General features: G+C 40.0%; 1 long non-coding RNA gene across 1 annotated transcript; it reads left to right on the top strand.

Annotated features, from left to right (window-relative positions):
* The first annotated feature begins 62 nt into the window (after window positions 1–62).
* LOC117509554 lies at window positions 63–20,685 on the top strand. The gene is made up of 3 exons (XR_004560428.1): window positions 63–241; window positions 19,846–19,854; window positions 20,674–20,685. It is a non-coding gene; the product is annotated as an uncharacterized LOC117509554 (long non-coding RNA).
* Window positions 20,686–22,705: the final 2,020 nt, after the last annotated feature.

The raw sequence follows: 22,705 nt of genomic DNA, 5'->3' as shown, positions 1-22,705 counted from the left end.
ATCCGCCAATTTACTGTACAAAAAAAAATATGGGCTCTGGCTTGCTGAACAGACTAATGCAAGGTCATCCACCAAATCATTTTTTGTTCAAAGTGCCAAAAACCCATGAGTGTGAACTTGTGGCTGAAGGAAACAACATGCTGCAGCCTTGGAGAAGATGAGTAAAGACACAGACTTCTTTTATAGTAGTGATATTCTCTTAAAAACCTTTAAACTGCTGGTGTCTCTGAAAGACAGCGATGTGTGTCCAGAAGTGTTGGCAGACGCTCGCTGAGCGGTTAGTCGCAAAAATGAATGCTGAGAGGATAATTTCCAACTTAGGTAAAAACACGATGGCTGGACACTCGCAACAACGTGTTCACCTCTCAGCGTTACGTCTTTCTACATCCATCCATCATCCATCACTCCTGTTTGAAATTGATTCCCCGCATAGATAAAACGCATCATATATCAGAATTATTCAAAACGCGAAATGCCCGCTAAAGTTAAAAAGTCTCTTTTTGTACATCAGCAGGTGTCTTCTTTAAAATGTCAAAGCAGTTTTCATTTTATTGAATCCACAGTTTTACACTCCGCAGGAAATTCACAGGATGTTCTCTGACATTTTCATACGTTTATTCTGGCACAAGCTTAGAATATCATTCAGGATGATAATCGATGCTTTTAGAGGCAGGGGGTTTGGTGTTTTGTTTTTTAAAGGCCAGAGACTGTAGACCCTCACCGCTGCTGATCAGTTTGTCACTTCTTCATAGCGATGCTTCTGTCCAGCTAAAATGAGGTGGGACCACTTTACAATAAGGCAACATTAATTAATGCAATATTAATTAACAGTGGCTTGACTATGTGTAATACTCATTTATAATGTGTGTCATTCATTTATACTTTATTTAGTAATTTTAAAGATACTGAACACATTAATAAGAGTTAACTCTTAATTCACTGTTAATGAGTATTACTAAGTTATATGAACACAATAAATGACTACTAAATACAGTTAACTATTAACACATTAGTATTGATAGTTAACAGTTAAGTTCAATCATATTTAGTTAATGTTTACTACCGCAATAACTAACATGAACACCATTAATAAATGATTATTAAATACAGTTAAATCTTAATTCTTTCTTAATTAATGCTTATTACTGAAATAACTAACATGAACACCATTAATAAATTATTATTAAACACAGTTAAATCTTAATTCTCTGTTAATTAATGCTTATTACTGCACTACCTAACATGAACACCATTAATAAATTATTATGAAACCCAGTTAAATCTTAATTCTGTGTTAATTAGTACTTATTACTACAATAACTAATATGAACACTATTAAGAAATGATTATTAAACACACGTAGCACTTTAATTCCGTGTTAGTTAATTATTGTTACTGCAATAACTAACACAAACACCATTAACAAATAATTAATAAACACAGTTAACTCTTAATTCACATTTAGTTAATTATTATTACTGCAGTAACTAACATGAACACATTAATAAATGATGATTAAATACAGTTCAATCTTAATTCACATTTAGTTAATGCTAATTACTGCAATCATTAACATGAACACTATTATTAAATGATCATTAACACAGTTAAATCTTAATTTTCTGTTAATTAATGTTTTTACTGCAATAACTAACACGAACACCATTAATAAATTATTATGAAACACAGTTAAATCTTAATTCTCTGTTAATTATTACTTATTACTGCAATAACTAATATGAACACTATTAATAAATGATTATTAAACACACTTAACACTTTAATTCAGTGTTAGTTAATTATTGTTACTGCAATAACTAACACAAACACCATTAACAAATAATTAATAAACACAGTTAAGTCTTAATTCACATTTAGTTCATGTTCAGTACTACAATAACTAACATGAATACATTAATAAAGGATTGTTAAATACAGTTAAATCTTAATTCCCTGTTCATTAATGCTTATTACTGCATTAACTAATGTAAAAGTAAATCCTGTCAACTCCTCCTTTATTCACTTGGAGTTGCCACAACAAATCCGACATGGATCTGCATGTTGATTTGACACAGGTTTTAGGCCAGATGTATCTCCACATTATATGCAGAATGGTCTTGAACCAAGAAGCTTCTGCTTTGGAAGCAAGCATACAAACTACTGAATTAACTAATGTAAAGACCATTAATAAGTTAATACTTAACACATTAGTTAATTCTTAACTAACTCTTTCTTTATGATTATTGCTGCATTAACAAATGTCAGTTAATCTACACTCATTGTAAAGTGACCTTTGCCACAGCGAAGGCCAGTTTCAGGGTTACCTTCATTGGCATACTAAGTTTGGTAGAAATGTTGCTTGGTAGAGATTTTGACTCCAATGATTGACCTTTGGCAAATGTGACCTTGCTGGTCAATTCTAGAACCCACCTCCATATGACTAGCAAGATTGGTGTAACACATAGTGAAAACCGTATATTTTTACCTTTGACCCCAATGACCTTGGCTCCTGTGTTTGACCTTAGGCAAATTTGAGCTCACCTGGGAAATTCTCGAACCTACCTTCATATGTGTGCCAAATATGGTACAGATCAAATTTTGACCTTTGAACCCAATGGCCTTGACGAACGCTTCAAGGCCAACTCTGAAGTGAACTTTGATCCAAATGCGAAGTTTGGTGGACATCAGACAAATGACGTGGGAGGAGTAGAGGAATAAACAAACAGACAGACATGGCTCTAATTGTAATATGTTTAATCTGAATCTTCAAAGCAGCATGATAACAATAAACTTTATCTTTATAGCAGTTTCAGCTCAAATAAATAAAATTCTAAATGCTTTACAATAAAAATTGCACATCAATAGTGCAGTAAAAACTGCAATTAAAACAATAATATATACAGACACCAATAAGCAGCCATTAAACACGACACTAAAAGTGGTTACTGCTGATTATATGTCTGAGAGAACAAATCTTTCTTTAGTGTCGATTTAAAATCCTCTACAGAATCATAATGTCAAATTTCAGCTGGAAAACTGTCCAATAGAACAGCCGTACAATATGAAAAGGCACTTTGCCCTGTAGACCAATTTTTAATCTTTGGGATACAGAATAATCCTGCATTGATGGAAGTAACTAAAACTGTCACATTAATACTGTGGAGTAAAAAGTACAATATTTGTCTCTGAAATGTAGTGGTGAATATTTCTGGTACTTTGTACTTCTAGTGTACAAATACAAATTAACAGAACAAAGACATATTGAGATAAGGTACGTTGAATTTGTACTTTTGTCTTTCAGATTTCACAAAACTGACAAAATTTATTTCTTCCGAAATCCAAGCATTATAATATAGCTTTATTATTACAGCTCATTTTATTGACGAGAACATATTTATCTGGGTGGGATTCCATTGTGAATATTGTCTTTTCTTTTTAACGGCATCTGCAGGAGGAAGAACGTGTCCGCATGCATGAGGTTTAGAGATTACCTTTGACCTTGCGCAGTGTGCATTCCCTGGGCCTGTATGCTGACATCCATAAGATGTCTCATAAATCATGTCAGATGTGTTATTTGGTTTCAAAAATAGCATTTTTAGATTTAGAACAGTTTATTTCCTCACTAACGTTTATAAAAATTTTACAGTATGAAAAACAGATTAGATTTATACAGAAATAAGATGTTTAAGCACGTTTTCCGGCATCATTGGTTATCGTGTTCAAGCGAGCAGTCGGCTGCCATCACGCTGACTTCCTCAACTCTGATTGGCTGTCGCCATGTGCTTCCCAGCATCTCTCGCACAAGTCGGGGTAAACACCCATGTGATTTATGATGCCGCTATAGTCGCTACCAAAAGTAGTTCATGGCCGTATGCTTGAATTTTTACCCTCAGGGGAATAAACTAATATTTTTTTTTCCCAGACAGTGCAAATTTGGATCACATTGGCAATCTGATATTATGAAGGAATTAAATTATAGTAGTGCCAAAATTCTTTTTATGACTTAAATCTTTTTTTTTTTTTAAGCAGTCACAATACACCTTTAAGTAGTACTAGAGTAGTACTAGAGTAAAACTAATTAATGGTGTCTATTCCAGCATAGGTCCAACTTTTTTGCAAAGTGTCATGACATAATATTGCGATGCTATATTCATTCATTCATTCTATAACTACTTATTCCAGTTAAATGTCACGAGAGGGGCGGGCATTGGACCTGAGGCAGGGTACACCCTGAAAAGGCCACCAGTCCATGACAGGGCATTACAATGTTAGGGCCCCTTCACAAATAGTGCAAATTTGTTCGAATTGCGCATGACGTGCGCATGAAGCAGGAATCTTATGCAAAATATGTAAAATCGTAGCTGCCTTCAGCGCCTCGTACACCTGTTGCTACAACTATTTGCGCACCGGCTGAAAGACAGAGTGTGCGCTGTGAGAGCCCATCGAACCCTTTCGCAGCAGGTGTTGGCCAAATTCCAGCTGACACGCACAAACATCTAACACCACTCACTTGGCACTTAGAAAATGTGTGGCCATTCGCACTATTAGCACAACAACAGTCAGCAGAAATTTGTCTAAGCACTCCACGAGTGTGGCTTCGCAAACAGACACAGTGACACATTGGTGTGTGCACTGAACCAACAGGAGGTGTGGCCGCCGACAGGAGCAGCTGTGGAGATCTGTGGAGCTGGACGTCACAGCTGGGGAACACGTACTGTGTTTGAACGGACATGAAGTAACAACTGTCCACTGTGAGGCGCATGTGTCTGCTTGCTCTCCTCACGTGGACATACATAAAAACATATATCACTGTTGCAATGGGCTGCAGCCAGCGCGTGCATGCCGCGCACATTGACAGGCTACACCAGGTGAAACGGACCATCAGATCATGTCAGTGTCAATGTCAATTTTATTTATATAGCACATTTACAACAACAGCAGCTGCCCAAAGTGCTTCACAGTAAAAACAATATCAAAAACCATACCACCAAAACAGAGCATTAAAATTCCAAAATATACAAAAACACATAAAACCAGACACACACAGCTTAAATTGTATTAAAAGCCAAAGCATAAAAATGAGTCTTAAGAACAGATTTAAAAGACTCTAGAGATGGAGCAGCTCTGATGTGCATAGGCAAACTGTTCCAGAGTTTAGGCGCAGCCACCGAAAAAGCCCGATCACCTCGAGTTTTTAATCGAGATCTGGGCACATTTAATAAAAGCTGACTTTCTGACCTCACTGATCTGACCGGAACATAAGGAATCAAAAGCTCAGAGAGGTATTCGGGAGCCAAACCATTTAAACACTTGAACACAAGCAGCAGGATCTTAAAATCAATCCTAAATGTGACTGGGAGCCAATGGAGCGAGGCCAACACAGGGGTGATGTGCTCTCATTTCCTCACCCCCCCCCCCCCATTACATGACACGCTGAACTGCTGGTGTCTCTGAAAGACAGCCATCGTGTTTTTACCTAAGTTGGATCATAACACGCTGCGGTGATCTGAATGTCATGTGACTCACGTGAGCTCTGTTCCACATGACGCGGTGTCAGTCCTGCCGCGCACCGTCCACAAGATGCATGTTGGGCAGGACACCCGCGCAGGGCCGGCTGGATACGCCGCCAGCAGATGTGGACAAGATGAGAGCACCCTGCTTCTCATTCATGTCATTTCATGACTGTACGTCTGTGACCATGGGCCATCTACAGTGGAACAGACAGATCATACCTTTATTGTCCGCTTGATAAGAGGGATTCAATAAAATGCGGTGTGGTTATATTGTTTTTAAATATGTCAATGATGTTGATTTCAGGCATTTTCCCGCACCATTTACAGGACAGCTATGGTAGCGCACTGGTAAAGTTTCCATCTGGTAATCAGAGTTTAGGGGTTTGAATCCCGTGAGTGCCTTTTTTTTAATTTAACCAGAGTTATTTAACCGCAGGGTTCTGTATTACGTCTCCTTTTATGTATTATTTATATCAACCCAGTGATATTCACTAATTATACAGCTGGTTTTTATTTTATTGTTCTCCACATCAACGGCATGATGTGGTGCAGCTTCTCGCACTGTGTTCCTACTCGAAAGACACAGTCGCATGCACAAACCATCACAGCAGCATCGTGCACGCCTGCCCATCGGCTCGATGTTTGTGTGGTTCGCTTATACAAGCTGTTCCGCCGTGAGTCACCCTGAGTTTTATTTATTCGTACTATGTGTGAAGGGGCCCTTATAATCTTACAATTTTATTTAATTATTTTTACATTTACTATCTGTTTGTTTTTGTTTTATGTGTTTTTATCAGATTCCACCACATTAAGCCAGGGTTAGGAGTCACCCCATTTTTTTTATTTCTTTGGAGATTTTGCAGTTTATTAGATTGTAAATAAGTTCAAGTTCAAGTTTAATCGGCACTTTACAATAAAATAAAACAAAACAAACTGCTTTACAATGTCACTTAATAATGCTGCTATTAAACCAAAAAAATTACTTTTTTATGTTTCCAAAGAGTCAGACCTCTCAGATCAGAGTTGTAACACTCCAAAGTGATGATGACAGATTCTGGTTCAGGTTAGAGTCTGAAAGAGTGAGAAACTGATCTAGGGTCTAAGATCTCTGATTTCTCTTCTTTGATTCAGAATTGGAGCCACAGTGACATCGTAATTTGTAGAATAATGATCAAATTCAATCATTCAGATTAAAAAATGATTTAGTCGTTTGTGTATCCGTTTGAATCATGTCTTATACAGTTCATACTTGTCACGCAGAGGATTCCTGACACTGTCCCAAATCTGTAAAGTTGAAATGAAACATCAGTGAAATTGTTTTGAGTTTTTTTTTGTATTTTGTGTGTGATCGACTGTGATACATGAGACGTAGCTGTTGTGCAGTGAGAATGAGCTGCCTGTCCTCACTGAGCCCAACAAGACTGATGTGTTCATCATCTGTCCATCAGCACCTGTCAATCATATCACTGAGTAAACACGACTTAAAGGTACTACAGAACCTTTTGGGGGGATTTGTTTTTGTTTTTTTATGTGTACAGGCTTTCAGGGGGGGACATCCTCTCAAAATTCTCTCTTTAAAATCCCAAACTGAAAACGTGATGCTTAAACCAACTTTGACTTCACAATTTTCAGCTGGTTTATCATTCCATACTTTTGGGCATGCTGGTCATTCCTTGCATTAACGATGGCGGCCGGTGTTACGTTTCTGACACTGATGAAGCCAGAACGCGGTGTTAGATGTGAGGTGAACTGAATGTTTATGTTGCGTTTCCAGGAAATTGCTGTTTCTGAATGTGGTGCATTTCAACAGCAGTGTCTGGAATACTGATTGTGTTTGAGGGTGGGTTTTTCTTTTTCACCGCATTTAAAATGTAAATTGACGTATTTTCAGAAAAGTGTTTCAGGGCTTAAAAGTCATTTTGGGCTCCGGCTGGCTCTGCATCTGTAGGACACATCTGCATTTGAAACAACACTGAATCTTTGACATTTGGCACCTCAGAGATGATGAAGAACAGCAGAAAAGTTCAATTATGAAGTATTAGGATCGTGCAGGCTTAAATACTGGCATGTGAATTAACGTGAAGTGGGAAATTGTTTGCATTTAAAATTATATTAAATTATTATATTATATTAAAGGGAATCAGTGGTTGCTCACATATACATTGTCTACTGGTTGCTAGTGCAACTTTGAGAATCTTTGCTTATTATATAAGAAGGCAAGCAAGCATAAATTCCATCGCCAAACAAGCAAAAACGTAAGAAAATCATGACCAAGGATGACATGATGCAATCTGCAGCCTCAACACTAGATGGCACTAAATCCTGCACAGTGTAGCTTTAATGCATGCTTTGGTGCAAAAATATATGTCAGACATCATCTGGTAAGAATTAAAATCCACTTTTTACTGCCTTTTCCTGCACTTTTCAGCATGGTGTGCTGTTTGAAGTGACATTATTTTTTCAATTTATTTTCATTTATATAGCGCCAAATCACAACAAAGTTGCCTCAAGGCGCTTCACCCAAGTAAGGTCAAACCTTACTAACCCCCAGAGCAGCAGTGGTAAGGAAAAACTCCCGCTGAGGAAGAAACCTCAAGCAGACCAGACTCAAAGGGGTGAACCTCTGCTTGGGCCACGCTACAGACACAAATTACAGAACAATTCACAAAACAAATATACAAGAAATGCTGTCGGTGCACAGGACAGGAGGGTCGCCCGCACAAATACCACATCCATCTCTGGATGGAGCTGCACCTTAAACAGAGAGAAAAAACAGAATCAGGCATCAGAAAGACAAGAAATACAGTATAATTTGTCAGCATTAAACAACAAGATAAACAGGAAATATTAAGGTGATCGCCGACCACTAGCCCTAAGCTTCACTAAAAGACCCAGAATTTAGATAAAGTTGAGGCCGCGGCCCGCTCTGTTTCCTAATAAAATGAATTAAAAGAGTAAAAAGGGTAGAACTATACTATGCCAGTATGCTAGCCATACAAAAGGGAAAATAAGTGTGTCTTAAGTCTGGGCTTGAAAGTCTCCACAGAATCTGACTGTTTTATTGATGCAGGGAGATCATTCCACAGAACAGGGGCACAATCAGAGAAAAGCTCTATGACCTGCAGACTTCTTATTCACCCTAGGGACACTAACTAGTCCTGCACCCAGAACACAAAGCCCGGGCCGGTAGGTAAGGTATAATTAGGTCAGTTAGGTAGGGAGGTGCCAGTCCGTGAACAACTTTATAGACTAGTAGCAGAACCTTAAAATCTAATCTCACTGGGACAGGAAGCCAGTAAAGGGATGCCAAAATGAGTGTAATGTGGTCAAACTTTCTGCTTTGTGTCGAAAGTCTGGCAGCAGCATTTTGAACCAATTGGAGACCCCTAATGCTGACACTTTTTGAATTCAATCACATGCCAGCATTTTTTTTTATAGATACACTCATCGGCCACTTTATTAGGTACACATGCTTGTTAAAACAAATAGCTAATCAGCCAATCACATGGCAGCAACTCAATCTATTTTGGCATCTAGACATGGTGAAGATGACTTGCTGAAGTTCAAACCGAGCATCAGAATGGGGAAGAAAGGAGATTAAAGTAACTTTGAAAGTGCCATGGTTGTTGTTGCAAAATGGCTGGTCTGAGTATATCAAAAGCCGCTGATCTACTGGGATTTTTACGCACAACCATCTCCAGAGTTTACAGAGAATGGTCCAGAAAAGACAAGATATCCATTGAGCGGCAGTTGTCAGAGGAGAATAGGCCGAGTGGTTGAATGGGCGACTGTGTGATGCTGTCATGTCAATATAGACCAACAACTCTGAGGACTGTTTCCAACACCTTGTTAAATCAATGCCATGAAGAATTAAGGCAGTTCTGAAGGCAAAAGGGGGTAAAACCCAGAACAAGGTGTGCCTAATAAAGTGGCCAGTGTATGTGTATATATATATATATATATATATATATATATATATATATATATATATATATATATATATATATATATATATATATATATAGCTGCAGCTGAGGTTTCCCATTTTTGGTTAATTCACAATCTGCAGTTATTTTCACACATTCCAGTTGCAAGTTATATGAAAGCAAAAAGTTTCCGAGTCCCGCTGCAACAGATGCTAACTTCTTAAATCCTAAAACATTTAGGGGGCTGCTAAATCAAGTGTAGTCGGAGTAAGATTGCCAATTACCTCGAAGGCACGAGGAGCAGCAGAGAAAAAATTAACAGAATTCCCGGTGAAGCGCCGGCCGACCTGTTCGGAGAGGACGCGGCGCGGCTGCTGTCTCTTCTTATGTTGACACGTTTAATCCATTACAAATACTATTGGTCAGACAGCCTCTATTTCATGGAGTTGTGCTTTTGACTTGTTTCTGCTCTGATATAACTGACCTGGTAATCTGGTTCCATCTGTCATCCTAAATGGTGTCGGAGTGCACTTTTCTTATTCATGCAGGGAAAGTATTTGCTGTGTGGCAGTGTGGGCAGCAGAACGGGTATGACAGTTTCTCGCTGAGTAAGCATGACGATTGTTGACGGCACCGGAAGGAACTCATGCATGTGCCTCTCTCTTCTCGCCCACAAGTTAATTAACACCTGCACACTTCAGCAGCCGCGTGAGATGTGAACGAGTTTAAAGGGGTCATACTGTGCCAAATCGGGATTTGCCTGTTTTGGGGTTAAAAATCGTTTGAGTTTAATGTTAAACATCCTCAAAATCCCATCATTCTTTGGCTGTGTATGTACAAACTGTGCTGCTTATGAACTCATTTAGTCCTGAAACGGTTCATTTCAGGCGTCCGTGACATATGCCACGGACTTCTGGACTCGTGCTTCTTCTATGAAACGTGCCCTTTGATTCAAACTGCACCCTGTGCGACAGTGAAGGAGGAAGCTGGGGAGACTTGCAGGAGGGGGTCGTGGCCAGCAGCAGCCCATTTCATTTAAAGTAGCAGACGCGGTAACAGGTTGTTTTAGGGCAGTGTTTCGCAAATGTTTTCAGAACAAGTACCACTTAACCAGTACAAAAAAAGTCTTGCGGGCCATCTCACTCCCCTAATATCCAAAAATACATATATTCTACTAGCTATTAGACTTTGGAGCTGTTTTTAAACAGTTTGAGAAACACTTTTTAGTTAGAATGCGATATGAATTCAAAATGTGACATTTTACCAACATAGTCAAGGACCACTAGGGGACCGTGGACCACTCTTTGAAAAAGGCTGTTTTAGAGGATGCACATCCTCAGTTTAACTTTAACTGCTTTTAAGAACCTTGTGGTTTGCAAGAAACACCGCAATCGCAATGAAATGCATCAGAGGCTTTTGCTGCCATCCTGGACTCAGCCGCCGTGTATCTGTTAATGGTCAAAGTGTTTAACTTATGTAGAGATTTGTTTATCTCTGTGATTACATCCATGATTCTTCTGTCTTGGTCTTTCAGCTGAAGAGATGGTTGTGAAGTGATAGTGAAGCCTTGAGGAATGCTGTTATCTTTGCAAGAGAATGAAGGTCAAGGTCTTTAGGGTTTTGTTGCTTCTTGCCTTACTGTATGGTTGTGAGACTTGGATATTAAGGGTCCTATCTCACTGGATGCAACTGTTGGAGAGCAGTTAGAGACACAAATTAGCGACCAAACACGTGAAGAGCGAACGTGTCTCAGTTGGTATCTCACTGAAGTGGACGCTCACAGCTGAACACAAATGATGTGTAAATCTGAGCGAAGCGCCGCACAGCAGCGCGAAGCTCACTCTATGGTGCAGGGAGTCTCAAACAGGAATTGCCAAATTTTGAGTCCACAGTGAAACAGGAAATGTCAAAGACTTCCGGGATTGACACTTCCAGGATTGACAGTAGAAGGGATCTCATGGAATCTCACGGGAATTCAATGGCTAGTTCAGACTGAAACAGGAAGTGCCAAATTTTGAGCCCACAGTGAAACAGAAAATGTCAAATGTTGAACACTTCCTGGATTGACAAGACAGGAGAGCTCGTGGGATCTCATGGGAATTCAGTGGGAGATGGAGACTGAAACAGGGAATACCAAATTTTGAGTCCACAGTGAAACAGGAAATGTCAAATGTTGAACACTTCCTGGATTGACAAGACAGAACATCTCATGGGATCTCATGGGAATTCAGTGGCAAGTTCAGACTGAAACAGGAAGTGCCAAATTTTGAGTCCACAGTTAAACAGGAAATGTCAAATATTGAACACTTCCTGGATTGACAAGACAGGAGATCTCATGGGATCTCGTGGGAATTCAGTGGGAGGTGGAGGCTGAAACAGGAAGTGCCAAATTTTGAGCCCACAGTCAAACAGGAAATATCAAATGTTGAATACTTCCTGGATTGACAAGACAGAACATCTAATGGGATCTTGTGGAAATTTAGTGGCAATTTGAGACTGAAACAGGAAGTGCCAAATTTTGAGTCCACATTGAAAGAGGAAATGTCAAATATTGAACACTTCCTGGATTGACAAGACAGGACATCTCATGGGATCTTGTGGAAATTTAGTGGCAATTTGAGACTGAAACAGGAAGTGCCAAATTTTGAGTCCACATTGAAACAGGAAATGTCAAATGAACACTTCCTGGCATGGGTGTAGCTGGGTTGCACTGGACTTCCCTGAAATTTGATTGGACACCCCAGGTGCCACCCGAATGATTTACATGTCACGGCACCACACATCTTGTTGAAAAGAGTCATTTTGAAATCGGTGACACATATTGACTGCTAGGTCCATCCTGTACAGTAGTTGGTGCTCTGTTCCACAAAAAAGGTCTAATCCACCTTAGTAGAAGAAAAATGTTTGAGCAGTTTTGAATTTGAACACATCGTCTGAACCACAGACTCCTAATTATATTGGTGGAGTAAACAGTTGTTTTCTAATGTCTAAAATGATCTTCCTTAAACTCAAAGTGATAGCAAATCTCTACAACTTGGTTACTTGGTTGAGATAGGGCCATAACCAGTGACCTAAAATGGTACTAGACAGCTAAAATGACTGTCACTTAGGAAGACAGATGAGGAGAATCACTTGCATTGTGACAAAATGTTCAGCTACAACATTTTGACCATATGGTGCATTTTTTTTGGGCCATGATCCAGCACACAGGTGCCTCAGTGTGGGGGATCCCAACAGCTGGAGAAGGCCAAGGGGACGCCTGTGTTTCACTTGGCTGCTGTCTGGATGGTTGAAATCCAAGACCGAAAATGGTTCTGTAGTGTTCTGAGTGTGGTGAACCTTGGCACCAGGGCATGCTCTCATACCTGACCTGACCACGGTGCTGACATTAAATACCAGTTTGCATCATTGTGACACAAATTCTAGTGATGGTCTGATTAAAGTATTTGCTGGAGTATAAGTTATTGGGGTTTTTTTAATATTCGTATATATTTTGAGAGGTCCTGCAACTTGTACTATGCTGTGACTTATATACCAAAAAAAAAAAAAATCACTCCATCATTATTAATAAATGATAACTATTTATATCAGGCTTTCCCAGGAATCAAAACGCTAAACAAAATAAACTCCAGTAATAAAATAATAAATACCAATAATAAGAAGTACACGACAAGAATGCACAAAAACCTCAAATTAAAGAGCTGATAATGCAGAAAAAGGTGCAACACTGAGGCATTTTTTGACAGGTGCAACTTATACACTGCAAATTTAAATCCCCATGCTTGCCTTTTGGAATGTCACAGCAGTGAGTTACACTCTTTCAAAGTTGTGGATGTTGAAACAATGACTTTGAATGACCCTGATCTGCAGCAAGATAGAATAAATATGAAATAGTACCATGTCTATAAAGAGCCCATCTGCTTGTTGCATTAGTCGTTTTGCTCCGTATTTGCGAGCTTGCTGGAAAGTTGTATAATATGACCCCTTTAATGTCTCTCTTGTGTGACTGGGAAGCAGCGTTCCCCTCTAGTCCATCTGTCACTGTGACTTTAAGTGGCTGTTTCTCCCTCATATACATAGCGAGTGAACACAACGCAACACTTTACCCCAGCGCCTGACTTGTGTTGTCCTCCTTCCATCTGCAACGTCACATTAAAAAAACACATCACCCCGTTTACGTCACTGTGCACAAAACCCTTTGCAAAAGTCACATATCATCACCGCTGGCTGCATGTTATGTTTACGCCATTGTGCTTTTTCTTCTGCCCTCTGGTGCTTCAGGTCCATTAATTAAGTGCGTCTCTGCCCACCACTGCCTCACTGCTGGTGGATTTATGGAGCCCGTGATGAGCTTTGAGTGCCTGCAAAGCTGTGTGATAATTTACTTCACTCCTCAGACTTACCCAGTTGTAGTGTACAGCAATATCAGTCTCCAGGTTTTTGTTATCCTAGTGTTCCAAGTCCAATCTGTTTGCCGCATCTCACACAAACATACACACACACAGTTGTGCGTACTGTGATGCCTCCTGTTGTGTAAATAAATGGATGTTTATATGTATTATGTTCACATCAACTTTTTTTTGTGCCTATCACATTTCCTGGAACCAAACTGTGAGACCTGTGATATTTAAGCATTTTTTGAATGTTGTGATCTGTAACTCTGCTTTCACAATCATTGTATTGCTTTCTAATGGCATCTGTTCAATCTTTTCTCCAAAATTATTCTTCCTGTTGTTTCAGTTACCAGATGTGTCAAACTTAGAGTACACATTCGTATATTTTTACAGCTACAGTCACATGAAAACTTTAATATCAAGACTCTGAGTCTTCCGCTTGCATTTGATGAATGACAGGGGGTTTTTTTATGGGGGGGGGGGGGGCACATGACAGAAAAAGCAGATACTTAAAAAGGGCCCTAAATGTACAGTTGTATGCAAACGTTTGGGCACCCTTGATGATTTCCATGATTTTCCTTTATAAATCATTGGTTGTTTGCATCAGCAATTTCAGTTAAATATATCATATAGCAGATGAACACAATGATATTTGAGAAGTGAAATGAAGTTCATAGAATTTACAGAAAGTGTTCGATAATTATTTAAACAAAATTAGGCAGGTGCATAAATTTGGGCACCCCAACAGAAAAAATGCATCAATATTTAGTAGATCCTCCTTTTGCAAAAATAGCAGCCTCTAAACGCTTCCTATATTGTCTGGATTCTGATTAAAGGTATTTTGGACCACACTTCTTTTGAAAACATCTCCAGTTCAGCCAGGTTTGTTGGTTTCCGAGCATGGACAGCCCGCTTAAAATCACACCACAGATTTTCAATAATATTCAGGTCTGGGGACTGAGATGGCCATTCCAGAATGTTGTACTTGTTCCTCTGCATGAATGCCTTAGTAGATTTTGAGCAGTGTTTAGGGCCGTTGTCTTGTTGAAAGATCTAGCCTCGGTGCAACTTCAACTTTGTCACTGATTCTTGAACATTGTTCTCAAGAATATGCTGATATTGACTGGACTCTCAACTTTAACAAGATTCCCAGTACCTGCACTGGCCACACAGCCACACAGCATGATGGAACCACTTCCAAATTTTACTGTTGGTAGCAATTGTTTTTTTTGTTTTTTTTAATGCTGTGTTCTTTTTCAGCCATGCATACCTCCCCTTGTTATGTCCAAATAACTCAATTTTAGTTTCATCAGTCCACAGCACCTTATTCCAAAATGAAGCTAGCTTGTCCTAATGTGTTTTAGCATACATCAAGCGACTCTGTTTGTGGCGTGTACACAGAAAAGGCTTCCTCTGCATGACAGCATCATATAGCATCTCTTTGTGCAAAGTGCGTTGTATAGTTGAATGATGCACAGAGACACTATCTGCAGCAAGATCATGTTGTAGGTCTTTGGAGCAGGTCTGTGTGTTGACTATGACTGTTCTCACCATCCTTCACTTCAGCTTATCTGAGATTTTTCTCAACCTGCCACTTCGGGCCTTAACTAGTACTGTGCCTGTGGTCTTCCATTTCCTCACTATGTTCCTCACAGTGGAAACTGACAGCTGAAATCTTTGAGATAGCTTTTTGTATCCTTCCCCTAAACCATGATGTTGAGCAATCTTTGTTTTCAGGTCATTTGAGAGGTGTTTAGAGGGTCCCATCTTGCCACTTATTAGAAGAGATGCAAAGAGGGGAAATATTTGCAAATGGCCACCTTAAATACCCTTTCTCATTAGATTAGATTCGCCTGTGTAAGGAGGATAAGGGTCAAGAGCTTAACAAACCAATTAGTGCTAAGTATATTGAAATCAATAAAATGAAAAGGGTGCCCAAATTTATGTACCTGCCTAATTTTGTTTAAAGAATTATTGCACACTTTCTGTAAATACTAGAAACGTCATTTCACTTCTCAAATATCAGTGTGTCCGTCTGCTATATGATTTATTTAACTTAAATTGCTGATCCAAACAACCAATGATTTATAAAGGAAAATCCTGAAAATTATCAGGGGTGCCCAAACTTTTACATACCACTGTATATTGTTGGTGATATTATTATATTGATGAGGCAATAATGTTTGTGGGTATTTCTGTAGCGTTTTTCCTTCTGATGCAAACGCTCAGTGTTTACAATGATGCCTCACATTCACCCATTCACATATACTATGAATGATGCTCAACTGCACACCGGGGAGCAGGTTCAGAATTCATGAACTTGCTCTGGAACACTATAGAGAGTTGACTGTCTGATGCGGAATCATATTAACGATCTTCTGGTTACAAGGCTGCCGCTCTAAGCTCAGAGTCCATGGAATTCCCTGGTTAACAGCATAATTTTTTGCCAAATGGAAATGTGGCCTTTGACCCCAATGATCTTGACCTTGATATGAATGATTTTTACCAAGGCAATTCTGAAATGTGCCTACATACTGTATGTGTCAACTTTGGTTCAAAGTGGGGTGAAAATCAGATTTTCTGACTTTGATTCCAATGACCTTGCACCTTGGCTAAATTTGAGCCTTTAAGGGTAATTCCAAGGTCAACTTTCATCCACAAACCAAAAGTGGTAGAAATTGGCCAAAGGACTTGAGAGAAGTCAGTGAACAAACACAGACATACATGATCTTTGACATGTGAGGTCTGTTAGAAAAGTATCCGACCTTTTTATTTTTTCAAAAACCTGATGGATTTGAATCACGTGTGCTTGCATGAGCCAACCTTGAACCTTCGTGCGCATGCGTGATTTTTTTTCACGCCTGTCGGTTGCGTCATTTGCTTGTAAGCAGCCTTTGTGTGAGGATGGGTGGAGTCTCTCGTCGTTTTTTCTTTGCAAGGAAATGGCGGAACAACTGGAGCAGTGCGACTGCATCAAATTTTGCCAGAAACTGGGTGACAGCCAGGTGGAAACATTCAGATTATTCAGACGGCTTTCGGTGACAATGCTATGGGCATCACACAGATTAAGGAGTGGTACAACTGGTTTAAAGACGGCCGCACAATGGTGGAGAGCGAGCCGCGCTCCGGGCGGCCATCAACATGCTGAAATGACCAGATCATTTCCAAAGTGAACGCTGTGATGATGTGGGACCGTCGTGTGACTATCCGAGAAATTGTGGAAGAGGTGGACATCAGCACTTTTTCGGCACATTCCACTGTGAAAGAAGATTTTGCCATGAAAAGAGTTGCAGCGAAATTCATCAGCACGAAGCTGATGGGGCAGCAAAAGCGCCACCGTGTTGAAGTCTCACAGGACATGTTGGGACATGCCCAGCTCGTCCACAATTTCTTGGATAGTCACACGACTGAAAAGCCACCAAAAGCCGTCTGAATAATCCGAATGGTTTTCACCTGGCTGTCGCCCAGTTTCTGGCAAAATTTGATGCAGTCACGCTGCTCCAGTCGTTCCGCCATTTCCTTGCAAAGAAAAAACGACGAGAGACTCCACCCATCCTCACACAAAGGCTGCTTACAAGCAAATGACACAACCGACAGGCGTGAAAAAAATCACGCATGCACACAAAGGTTCAAGGTTGGCTCATGCAAGCACACATGATTCAAATCCATCAGGTTTTTAAAAAAAATAAAAAGGTCGGATACTTTTCTAACAGACCTCGTATTTGACCTCACCGGGGTGATTCTGGAATCCACCTACATATATGTGTGTAAATTGTGAGCTTTGACCTCAACGACCTTTACCTCTGTCAAAATCAAACCTTCAAGGGCAGTTCTAGAGTCACTCTTCATCCACATACTGTGAGTGGTAGAAATCAGCCTTGTCGGTGCAGCAGAACAAACAATTGTTGCTCAGATTATGACATCAGTGCTACATCAATATATCACATCCAGACCTTGTTGCCATTTTCTAACACCAACAGAGTGTTAATATAAGCCAGTATCTTAGTAAGTATTCACCAAGATGGCTGTATTCAGTTGTTATTCTGAAATTACATCATCAGCGTTATTTCATCCCTAATTTGTGCAGCCCGATTGGCTCTCCTGGCTTAACTTCCAAAACGTATTTTTCCAAAAAGGATTTTTCGCAAATGAAGCGAAAGCACACTCAAAGGCTCGATTGTAAACAATGTTTTAACATGACTGTGGTTGCAAAAAAAAAAAAAAAAGAAAAAAAAGTGAAATCACATCCTTTAATAGTGCACACATGTTCATCAGCCTCCTTAAGAGGCTCTAATGAGCACCAGCTCGTCAACAGAAGACACAAGTAGACGTAGCTAATAAAAGCGCTGAGAGATTTCTGATTGATTTGCTGGCAGTTAATTACAAAAGGCTTGTTGTTGTGTGCTCAGAGAAAAACTGCTGTAATTTTCTCCAAGGTGAGATGTTGTCAAGGCTGTTATACAGCGTTTTATTCGCTGACAGTTGTTGAACATATTGACCAAAACATCTTGACATTGTTGTTTGTCTTTCAGAGGAATAAAATAGAGCTTCATTTACTTTATTTTGGTCCCTTGTTGTTCTTTCTTACATTGATGATGGTCCCCAGATGGTGACACATTGGTGTCCCAAAGGGGAGGGAGGGAGGGAAGGTGGTGCAGGGTGCACATCCATGGACAGGTGTGTTTTCTCCAACCCAATCTCACGTCATTTCATGATGGCGTCACGAAATGTAAATTAATCTATTACTTTGTGATACTGTCACAAAAATGTGCCGTTTTTCGTGACAGGACAACAAATTAATTTCATGACAGCATCACGAAATGCGGGGTGACGTGGGGGTGGGAAGTCGTGGTTATGGTTAGGGGAAGGGGTAGGGTTAGGGTTAGAAATAGCAAAAATACAAAACAAACGCATCACGAAAATGTGACTCATTTCGTGACAGAGTTTGAAAAAAGCATGAGACTGCACTGGTTTTCTCATGCACCTGACAGATACTCAAGTTTGGAAGATTTCGTAGATTTTGCTCCACATTTTGTAAATGCTCCATTCATAGAAATTGCAGAATGTTATCACACGTTTATGCAGCAACAGCGCATGCAGCGTGCACATATCGAGGTAATGAAGCTGCCCATAAAATAATGCAAGAGGTGACATAAAAAGAAATCCTTCAAACTTTGAGCTCATCGGCAGCTGGGGCGGGACAGACCCCCCCACACACACACACACACAAGAATTGACACTTGAGATTTCACATTTTTAGTCTGAACTTTCTCATCATCAACTTTTCTCTGACTGAACTGGTCCCATCGTGTCCCATTTGCAAGAGTGCACATGAAATACTGGCCTAGTTTACATGTACACAAAAAACTTGATCCTTATGTGATTACTGGCATTATCTGATTATTAAGTGGTCATGTAAAAAGCAAAATCCGATATGCTTTATCCGATAACAAATGTTATCTGATTATGAGAAATTGGATGAACACACCTGGATTTCTCCCCAGTACTCAGATTGCCTCAGTACATGTATACAATTAATATTATGGGTGGTGGCCAAGTGGTTAATGCACTTGGTTTCAGTGCGGAAGGTTCCCACTTCGAATCCCACCCCTACCACATTTCTCCATGTAATGTGGAGTTGCATCAGGAAGGGCATCCGGCGTAAAACTTGTACCAATTCAACATGCAGATCCGCCTTGGATTTGCTCTGGCGACCCCGAGTACAAAACAAGGGAGCAGCTGAAGGAACTTACATGTATACAATTAATCTGATTCATTTTGTTCTTTTACATTTTTTCACATGTAAAAGCAATTGCCACTCACATTTCCAGAGATACAACAGGACGCACTGTTGTCTCGTTGGGGCTCATAACATTCTTCATCAGATCTCAAAGTTCCAAGAGTACCAAAAAATTTGCCAGGATGCACAAGGCTACTTCAATGTGCATTGTGTGTTGTATCTGTATTCTAAAGAGCAATTTTCTATGAGGTTTATAGTTGTATATGCTGGAGTTGAGCGGAGTTTGCTATGATCTAAAAACATGATGTCATATTTCATGTTCATGTGCCAGGACATCAACTCTGCAAACCTCCTCGCTAAGGGTGGGGGGGGGGGGGGGGGGGGGGCGACAGAGGGTAGGGGTAGAGAGAAAGAGAGAAAGAAAGAGAAAGGGAACTTGCTCTGGAACACTATAGAGAGTTGACTGTCTGATGCGGAATCATATTAACGATCTTCTGGTTACAAGGCCGCCGCTCTAAGCTCAGAGTCCATGGAATTCCCTGGTTAACAGCATCATTTTTTGCCAAATAGAAATGTGGCCTTTGACCCCAATGATCTCGACCTTGACATGAATGATTTTTACCAAGGCAGTTCTGAAATACAGTGTTTTCTTTTCAATAACTGTCCTTTCTCCACTTCCAGAAATCCAACTAATATAATGAAATGAAATCATGTAAACCAGGTTACTGAAATGCACATAAGCGCGGCAGATCAGATTATTACAGTTATCTGGTTACTCCAAGATATCGAATTATTCTGGTCATGTAAACCTGCTCATTGTTTATGTTTATGACATAAACAATGACCGCCAACCCGTTCACATTTCTAACCGTTTTTCCCCACTCGACGACACACCCGCCGAGGATCAAACTCTGGTTATTGGCGACTCTGTTTTGAGAAATGTGAAGTTAGCGACACCAGCAACCATTGTCAATTGTCTTCCGGGGGCCAGAGCAGGCGACATTGAAGGAAATTTGAAACTGCTGGCTAAGGCTAAGCGTAAATTTGGTAAGATTGTAATTCACGACGGCAGTAATGACACCCGGTTACGCCAATCGGAGGTCACTAAAATTAACATTGAATCGGTGTGTAACTTTGCAAAAACAATGTCGGACTCTGTAGTTTTCTCTGGGCCCCTCCCCAATCGGACCGGGAGTGACATGTTTAGCCGCATGTTCTCCTTGAATTGCTGGCTGTCTGAGTGGTGTCCAAAAAATGAGGTGGGCTTCATAGATAATTGGCAAAGCGTCTGGGGAAAACCTGGTCTTGTTAGGAGAGACGGCATCCATCCCACTTTGGATGGAGCAGCTCTCATTTCTAGAAATCTGGCCAATTTTCTTAAATCCTCCAAACCGTGACTATCCAGGGTTGGGACCAGGAAGCAGAGTTGTAGTTTTACACACCTCTCTGCAGCTTCTCTCCCCCTGCCATCCCCTCATTACCCCATCCCCGTAGAGACGGTGCCTGCTCCCAGACCACCAATAACCAGCAAAAATCTATTTAAGCATAACAATTCAAAAAGAAAAAATAATATAGTACCTTCAACTGCACCACAGACTAAAACAGTTAAATGTGGTCTATTAAACATTAGGTCTCTCTCTTCTAAGTCCCTGTTGGTAAATGATATAATAATTGATCAACATATTGATTTATTCTGCCTTACAGAAACCTGGTTACAGCAGGATGAATATGTTAGTTTAAATGAGTCAACACCCCCGAGTCACACTAACTGTCAGAATGCTCGTAGCACGGGCCGAGGCGGAGGATTAGCAGCAATCTTCCATTCCAGCTTAATTAATCAAAAACCCAGACAGAGCTTTAATTCATTTGAAAGCTTGACTCTTAGTCTTGTCCATCCAAATTGGAAGTCCCAAAAACCAGTTTTATTTGTTATCTATCGTCCACCTGGTCGTTACTGTGAGTTTCTCTGTGAATTTTCAGACCTTTTGTCTGACTTAGTGCTTAGCTCAGATAAGATAATTATAGTGGGCGATTTTAACATCCACACAGATGCTGAGAATGACAGCCTCAACAATGCATTTAATCTATTATTAGACTCTATTGGCTTTGCTCAAAATGTAAATGAGTCCACCCACCACTTTAATCATATCTTAGATCTTGTTCTGACTTATGGTATGGAAATAGAAGACTTAACAGTATTCCCTGAAAACTCCCTTCTGTCTGATCATTTCTTAATAACATTTACATTTACTCTGATGGACTACCCAGCAGTGGGGAATAAGTTTCATTACACTAGAAGTCTTTCAGAAAGCGCTGTAACTAGGTTTAAGGATATGATTCCTTCTTTATGTTCTCTAATGCCATATAACAACACAGTGCAGAGTAGCTACCTAAACTCTGTAAGTGAGATAGAGTATCTCGTTAATAGTTTTACATCCTCATTGAAGACAACTTTGGATGCTGTAGCTCCTCTGAAAAAGAGAGCTTTAAATCAGAAGTGCCTGACCCCGTGGTATAACTCACAAACTCGTAGCTTAAAGCAGATAACCCGTAAGTTGGAGAGGAAATGGCGTCTCACTAATTTAGAAGATCTTCACTTAGCCTGGAAAAAGAGTCTGTTGCTCTATAAAAAAAGCCCTCCGTAAAGCTAGGACATCTTTCTACTCATCACTTTCCTGTCAGCTTCCACTGGAACCTTTGGAAAACACAGAGAGATGGCACTCTCCTCAGTCATAACCCTTTCAGACTCTCCAAACATGACGATCAGCAACACTGGTAATAAATATTTCCTTCCTCAACAAGAGCTGCATGATGTTTGTCTTTTTGATGATGACAATGGCTGAAATCAGACCTGAACACAAAAGGCAAAAAGGGTTTGAGTAGAAAATATGTTTGCAGACAAAATCCTCTTGAGTTTCCATGTTAATTGGTCATTAGAGCAGAGAATCATCTTAATGCCTGAGTAAATGGATCATTACCTCACAGATGAGTGGCTGAAGAAATTGCACTGGGCTGTGAAAAAGACACACAAATGACATACTTGGAGATAAAATGTGTTTATCCGGATTCCCATAGGGAAAGGAGGCCGGCTCACTCACACACTGCACCGTTACTTTACCTACTTGATGTTAT

This window comes from Thalassophryne amazonica, chromosome 4 (genome assembly GCF_902500255.1).
Source record: "Thalassophryne amazonica chromosome 4, fThaAma1.1, whole genome shotgun sequence".
Classification (NCBI taxonomy): domain Eukaryota; kingdom Metazoa; phylum Chordata; class Actinopteri; order Batrachoidiformes; family Batrachoididae; genus Thalassophryne; species Thalassophryne amazonica.
This window is presented reverse-complemented; position numbering and strand designations above follow the sequence as displayed.